This window comes from Parasteatoda tepidariorum, chromosome 6 (genome assembly GCF_982258835.1).
Source record: "Parasteatoda tepidariorum strain Cologne lab strain chromosome 6, Ptep-v5.0, whole genome shotgun sequence".
In the NCBI taxonomy this organism is placed as follows: domain Eukaryota; kingdom Metazoa; phylum Arthropoda; class Arachnida; order Araneae; family Theridiidae; genus Parasteatoda; species Parasteatoda tepidariorum.
In genome coordinates, this window is record NC_141760.1 from 63,547,497 (window position 1) to 63,555,686 (window position 8,190).

Consider the following 8,190-nt stretch of genomic DNA (forward strand, 5'->3'; position numbering starts at 1 on the left):
TTTAAATTTCGTGGGATTGACAAATTTTGAACACGAGTGTTGTAATAATTAGTAATTTTCAATTTTGTTACAAATTAGGCTCTGTAAACTTTTAATTAGAACCATTAAGCATTTTTGAAAATGCAAAATTAATTGATATTTAAACGGTTTATAAGAAATTGCCTGAATTTTAAAATCCGTGATGTTCACAAATTTTGAAAATAAATATTGCAATAATTAACAATTTTTAATTTTGTATTAAATTAGTCGCTGGGATATTTTATTCATATCAATTAGGCATTTTTGAAAATATGACCTTAATTGATGCGTTTAGTTTGAATGCTTTATAACGTATTATCTGAATTTTAAAATCCTAGATGTTCACAAATTTTGAAAATATTGCAATAATTACCAATTTTTAATTTTGTAGTAAATTAGTCGCTGGGATATTTTATTCATATCAATTAGACATTTTTGAAAATATGACCTTAATTGATGCTTTTAGTTTGAATGCTTTATAACGTATTATCTGAATTTTAAAATCCGTGATGTTCACAAATTTTGAAAATAAATATTGCAATAATTAATAATTTTTAATTTTGTAGTAAATCAGTCGCTGGGATATTTTATTCATATCAATTAGACATTTTTGAAAATATGACCTTAATTGATGCTTTTAGTTTGAATTCTTTGTAACGTATTATCTGAATTTTAAAATCCGTGATAATAAGAAATTTTGAACTTAAGTGCCATAATAACTAATAAATTTTAATTTTCTGCAAATTAGTGACTGGGAACTTTTATTTAAAGCAATTAGTAATTTTTGAAAATATGTACTTAATTTATACCTTAACTTTGTAGGGTATTTAATGCAGTGGTTGAATTTTAAAATTCGTGATTTTAACAAAATTTAAACATGAATGCTGTAAAAAACCTTTTTATTTTAATTTTCCAATTATGTAGTTTTAGAAATGTTTACTCATAGATGCATTCAAATAATTTATATTTATTTTTCCTTATTTGTTATTTACAAATGACTATTGGTCTATTAGTTTAATTTTGCTTTCATTTAAAAATTCTATAAGAAAAACCTAACTTAACAAAAAAAGGGTCATATTTTCAATGCATTTTTGGTGAAAAATTCTAAGAGCAAAGAATACTAAATGTAGCATAAAATGGAAAACAATCATTTTGAATAACAAAAAGTAAAGATAATTTATAGGGTATTGTAATAAAAAAATTAACTAACTTAAAACAAGATTGTTTTGTAAATTCATCAAAACCCAAATCGATTTTGCTAATGCTCAATTCAACTTAAAAGAACTTACGTAAATTGCTATGATTTCAATTAGTCATTTCCAACGAACTAAAAATATCAGTAATCATAGCTATATTAATATTGAAAAATATTACAGATCATAATCAACTTAACAGATCAATTTACGCACAAAAACTAACGTAAATTGTTATGATTTCAAGAAGTCATTTGCAATGAATTAAAAATATTATAATTCATATCCATATTAATATAGAAAAATATCACAGGTCATGAAACAAAGATTTTGAAATAAAAATATTTTTTTTAAAAAATAAATACATTGTAAGAAAATTTAGAACTAATTTCAAACGAAATATTTTTAACCCTATTTCCATCTCCCATAAACATAAGACTTTTTTTTTATAAATACGAACTGTTTTTTTTTAAAAAATTTGAGCAAACTGGTATGGATATAATAAAATATTTGAAATAATCTAAAGATATCTCAATTCATAAATTAATAACTAAAACCGTTACAGATCATGGAACCTTTAGAATTTGAAATTATTTTAATATAAAAATATTTTTGACAAAAAATAAATGCTCTTTATTAAATATTGCGAATTTTTTTGACACATTTCAAGAGAAAATAAATGTAATGTCATTTTCAAATTCTTTTAATTAAAAAGTGTTTATTTAGTAACTGTTAAGCTATTTTTTTATGAGACGTAAATTCTGACGTTTACAATCGAAATTCCTAAATAATCTTAAATGCTTCTGGCAAGATTTACATAAATTATTATTCATAATTAAATTACAGTTTAAAAACGAAACTTGAAAGCTTCTTTTACCCAAAATGACTTTAAATTGAACTTTGAAGAATTTCAAGAAGCATTATAAAATTATTAAATCAGAAAAAACTAACTGATAATTTAAGATAAATTTATAAATTCTTTTGCAATTATAATTTTATTACTCTAAGAGGATTAGAATTCAGAAAAACTACCATCTAAAGGAATTTTAATTAAACTCATTAGAAATATGACTTCTTCAAAGAAAATTAATCAGAAAGTTTTATCAAAGTTATGAATAAAATAAAGAACTTAACTAAACGTAATAAATGATTTGACTAAAGTGATAAGGTGGAATAATTTTCTTTGAAATACCCCTTACAGCCGTGTTTAAAGTTAAAAGTAATTATTTCTTTCACAGAATTCACTAACTTTTTTTCTTAAAAGAAAGTAAATTATTTATGAAATACAAATAATCCGATTCAGCATTTTGCTTGACCTTCTAAAAATTAATTAAATATTTTCCGAATATCTTTTTACCTAAAAATTTCAAAATAATATTGTTTCTATTGTTATTAGTAGAGCCCGGATTTTGATGACCTAAAAAATCTCAACTAATGCTCTTAAAAAGTGCAAAAAATGCCCTTAAAAAGGGCCAAAAATGCCCTTAAAAATGCAAAATTTGCGCAGAAAATGCCTTTAATAAGGCAAAAATATTGAATTAAAAAATACTTTGGTCTTTAAAATTATTATGAGTCATTTAAAAAACATAAAGCAATGCAATACTTGTTCTACGTTCATTAAAGTTTGAAAAATATGTTTTATATCCTAAAATAACAAAAAAAGGAAAATATATTGACACCAAAATATTTTTATTTTGTATAGAAACTTTAATGGATATAACAACCTCCATCTCATAATATTACTAAATATCAGAATTACATTGGACTATTAAATGTTTTTTGATAATTTGAAATGTAAACGAGCGTCTCTTGTCTGAAAGTAAATTTTCATTCCTGCAGAAGCTTCTTTCAACGTCTACTGATGTTATAGGTGCGTACTTGAAAAAGACGGTCTCACTTACTTACAATTCTTCTTCAATTTGAAAAGATTTTGCTTCACCTGTTAATATTCCATAGATTTTCTTCATTGTTTGGAAGCCAGTGTAATAATGAAAATTTATAAAAAAAAAACAGTAAAAATTGGAAAAAATTAACAAAAAACTTTAAAAAATGCATTAAAATGCAAAATACGCCCCAAAATTTAAAGAAAAATGTCCTATAAATCTAAAAAAAATGCTCTAAAAGACAAAAAATGCAAAAAAATGCAAATGTCATCAAAATCCGGGCCTTAGTTATTAGTATGAAATAATTATGTGTGCATAATTAAATCAATTATTCAAAGACCTTAGTAATAATAATTTTATTATTTTAACCGTTAAATGAACCACAATAAGAGAGAGTTTTTGCAATGCATTAAGGGTTTTCTCTAACCCTAACGTTATCGCTATTTAAGCTTCACAGCGTATCAGCAAGAATTACACCGAAGAGCCATTACATTATGACCACCCTCCATCTATAACAATGGGTACGCCCAGGTTTTCAAGGTTTCTCGCCTAGGAACATTGTTTTCATCGGGCACATTAGGACCCATAATCCTCATAGAACAATCCCTGACGTCTGTAAGCTACTTGAACATGGTTGCAGACCAGGTTCACCCATTCATGGCAACAGTTTTTCCTGTGGCGGATGGCGTTCACCAACAGGATAATGCACCATGTCATAAGAGTCGAATCGTCATGGATTGGTTCAAGGAACATTCTAGTGACTTTCAAGTCATGTCTTGCCCCCTAAATTCTCCTGACCATAATCCAATAGAGCATTTGTGGTCCTACTTGGAAAACCAAATTCGCGCTGCCACGCTACCCCCTCGCAATGTGAGGGAATTGCAGGACCAGTTGGTGAGCGCTTGGTACCAGATACATCAGACTACCTATCAGCACCTTGTGGAATTAATGCCACGGCGGGTGCTAGCAGTTTTGAGGACTAAAGGTGGAGATTTGAGCCTGAATCAACTCATTAAGAGGTGATGCTCTGTTCTCTGAACCATCGCGGTTCAATATTGATAATGCACGAAAATGACATTTGAATCTTTTTTCATATTGGCAAAGTTAATTTTGAATTGGATTTTCTCTGTTGTCCTTCATAATTTAGCTTTGAAAACTGTTTCGCACATCTGCAAAGGTGTTTGTCTTATATAGTATGGAGAAAGAATTAACCACCAGTCTGTGCTAGTTTCAACTTTGAAGGACATATGCTGTTTTCTTGCTTGTTACTTTGTTAGTTTGGCACCTAGTACTATTTTGGCATATTTTTTGTAATATTGCAATTCGGGGCTTCAGTCATTTCATTTCTTATATTTCAGTTTTTATCGGATTTTTGATAATTTTATGTTTAATGCTGAAGAGATAGTACTGTTTACATTTACGTTGTGCTAGTATCAACGTTGTAGGACATGCTGTTTTCCTACGTGTTGCTTCCTTAGTTTGGAATTGAGTTTGGAATTCAAAATAGCAAACATAAAAAGTTGTAAATGCGAAAAATAAAAAAAAATGAACATCTGAGTAACTTCTGATTTAATAAACGTGGTTTAACTGTTACCAGGATTAAATCTTGATTTCCTTACCTATAAGCTAATTATTTAGTGCAGATGGTATTTTAAGTAACGAAATCAGACACGCACACGTATTTTGAATAAACCTATTTTTTTACGATTTGTCGTCTCGACTCTCAAAATATGCTTTCAAAACTTTGGATCTCATAATCTAACTTCATTTTTTGCCTAAAGCATTCTCTCAAAAAAGACTTATTTATAAATTTTTGTATTTCAAGAACTATTTGATATATTCACTTTAAATTTTGGATTTTATTATATGTTTTACATAAATACATAACTTTTGCGTGCTCCACTATTTAAAATTGTTTGATTATTAGTAAATTATCTTCAAAATAATTCTTACATAGAATTTAGTTAGGACAGGCAAGTTCAATAATTGAGTGTAAAATTTTTTTAAATTTTGATTCTCCTTATAAATTTTGAAGTTATGGAAAAATATACAAAAAGCAACAATGGCATCAAGTGGTCAAACTAAACTAACTGATCAAACTAAAATATTTGGAACATGCTTTTTTTTAAAATTGAGGATACCCCTCAATATTAAGGCCAAGAAGAAGGTATATTTGTGAAAAGAAAGTACGATTTTTGCCTTTTTTAATATTTTTTTTAAAAACTCAGAGAGAAAAAATCGGGTTAAATTAGCACTTTGTATGATAATGGAATTTTTGTAAGGAAACTTTGGGTTATAAAACTAAAATATATGGTGTATAAAATCATAAATTTAGTAAGTTTTCTGCTCGTATGGTAAAAATGGTAAAAATTGTAGTTTCCAAAAATTCTAGTTTTCAGAATTATAGTTCTTATTACTCCACATTTAGTAATAAATACAAATGTGTAAAGTAAATTTAATTGAATAGATTGTTTTTGAACCATGCTTTAAAGTATCGTGATAAAATTACCTAATATTACTTCACTTATCAAATTTTGTTACATATGATGAAACCATATTTTACTGTTAATTTTCCCCTATAACTCTATACCAAAGCTCGTTGAAAAAAATTACCGACATGTTGGTGTTCCCATAGAACGAGAAACATGCTTAATTTAACCATATTCAGTAGGTTTTGCCGATACTTTTTTTCTCAGAGTATAGTAATATTTTTTATAATATCATCCGGGCTAGTTTATTAGCATATTTAGGGTTAAGCTTCTGAACATTTCAAATCATTTCTTAATACAATAAAATTATCAAATAATATTACATTAAAATATTATATACATACTTATTTATTTTTATCACTGTACATTAAAATGCTTGCATTCCCCATCGTTGGTGCAATAACAGAGATAAAACATAAAGCAATTATTTTTTTTAATTCTTCAGGATTCTCAAATCAAACTTGTTTTTTTCCCATGACAATCTGAATATGCCTGTTACTAAATAATCGATCGTAAAAATTATGATGATTACCTTGCGTTATATTCTTCCAAACTAATAAAATGAATCTTTTAAGCAAATTTTTTTCTTTCAAAAAGCTCTGCATTTTTTCTAACTAAGTATTTAAAAAAAATTAGATTTTGCTAATCTAATAGGAAATAACTTATGAGATTTATGAGTATAGGAAGACAAATATTTGAATGAATTGCAGAAGTTTCCGTAACATCTCAAATGAAATTAAATGCTTAAATCTTCTTTTGAAAAAGAATTGCTCTGTAAGGAAATGAGAATCCCTTTGCGTTGTCGCAAATTTAGTTATTCAACCGCAAAATCCTTAGACGGAAAGAATTTATTATTTTTATTTTTTCGGTTTCTGATACTGTTTGCAAGGGTATTAAAGAATTTTGTCGTTCCTTGAACTTCTTAAGAAAAATGTGATTTTACTATTTTTGATATCTATTGATGTCAGGTTGTTTCTTAGAAAAATATTTAGAAATATTTCTAACTATTTAGAAATTTAGAATTAAAATTTAGAGTGTTTAGAAATATTTAGAAAATATTTACTAAAATAGTGTAGGTTATTTTATAGGTCGAGAGTTATTATTATTAATATTATTATGATTTTCTTTGAGTGAGAGTTTGAGTATTGAAGAGATAATTTCCTCATGCTAATTATTAAAATTTTTACTTTAATTTACTTTCAAAACAGTTTTGCTCTCTGTAAAAAGTACTGGTACAATGAGTGTAGGTACATTTTATCGCAAAATTTTGCGGAACAAATACGTCTGATATATTTTAATTTTTGCAGTAAATTTTCTAAATCATTGTAATAAAATAATTTTTTGTAAAAAGTACGGTATAAAATTTTCAGAAAAAAGTTTTTTTTACGGAAAAAAATGGATTTTAAGGTGAAATAGTTTTTACGGTAAAATGTATTTTACAGATGCTACATTTAGGGTGCCAAAACTTTTTACTGTAGTTTTATCCAGATTTTTTTACATTGCATTGATTTTGTGATTACGATAATTATTACTTTATTTTCAATGTAGATATTTGGTTCGGTCTTACTGTTACTGATTTATATGCCCAAAATTAACATATTCAATTTTATAATTACTTTGAATTCATGCCTTAGGTGAGTAAGGACTTAAAACCATTATTCTTTTTTTAGATTTATGGTGTTATTGAATCGAAGAATTTTAAAACTGCAACTGTTTCCGGACTCATTAATTCAATTATAAAAATGAAATATACGTTTCACACATACGCGTAAAGATTAGTTAAATTTAAGTTTATTTTTGTCAACAAAACAAGATTTTTCAAATATTTTTTTTTACTCTAATGGTTCGTTTAAAACATTTAAGAGAAAGGATTTGAATTAACCAGAAAATGACATGCGCTTTTATATTGGAATTGCATTTTTACTATACAAACTTATTTTTATTTTTAATGCATTTGAATTCATGATCCTTAAATTATGTGAGTCTTGGACTAGAAAACCTTTAACTTGAAAATATGAGCTTAACCGTTAATTTAGAATGACCAAAATGTTAACATTTTCTCTGTCACCCATTCCAATTTTCAAATTTAATTTTTCTCAAGATCAAAAATTGTGAATTTTGGTTTGAAATTTTCGAGCGGTAAGTAAATATTTCTGAAATTCGTGTTCATTCATTTATTTTTCTACGATTTCATTTTTTCAAATATTGAAACTCTTTCTCTGAATCAAATTTTATGAACTTGTGCCATTCTTCCACCTTGATCTTAATTTATTTTTTTAAAAATTAACAAGTAGACAAAAAGGAAAAAGTCTAGATTTTTTAATGGTATATTCACATTCCAATTTTAAAACGAAGAAGGCGATGGCTCGGCTATATACTGAGAACAGATAGAAACAATCCTGCAAATGTTGCAAGCGCATGGGAGTCTGACGGAAAGAGAAAAAGTGGGGACCGAGACTAACATGGAAAAGACGCATTAAGGAAGATCTTAGTGCAGCAGGATTAACTGAATTTTAAGAAGTACGTTGCCTGGCTATAGACAGGGGTGTGTGGGGAAAAAGACTCGAGGCCTTATGTGACAGTTCGGCGCAAAAAGGATAAGTAGTA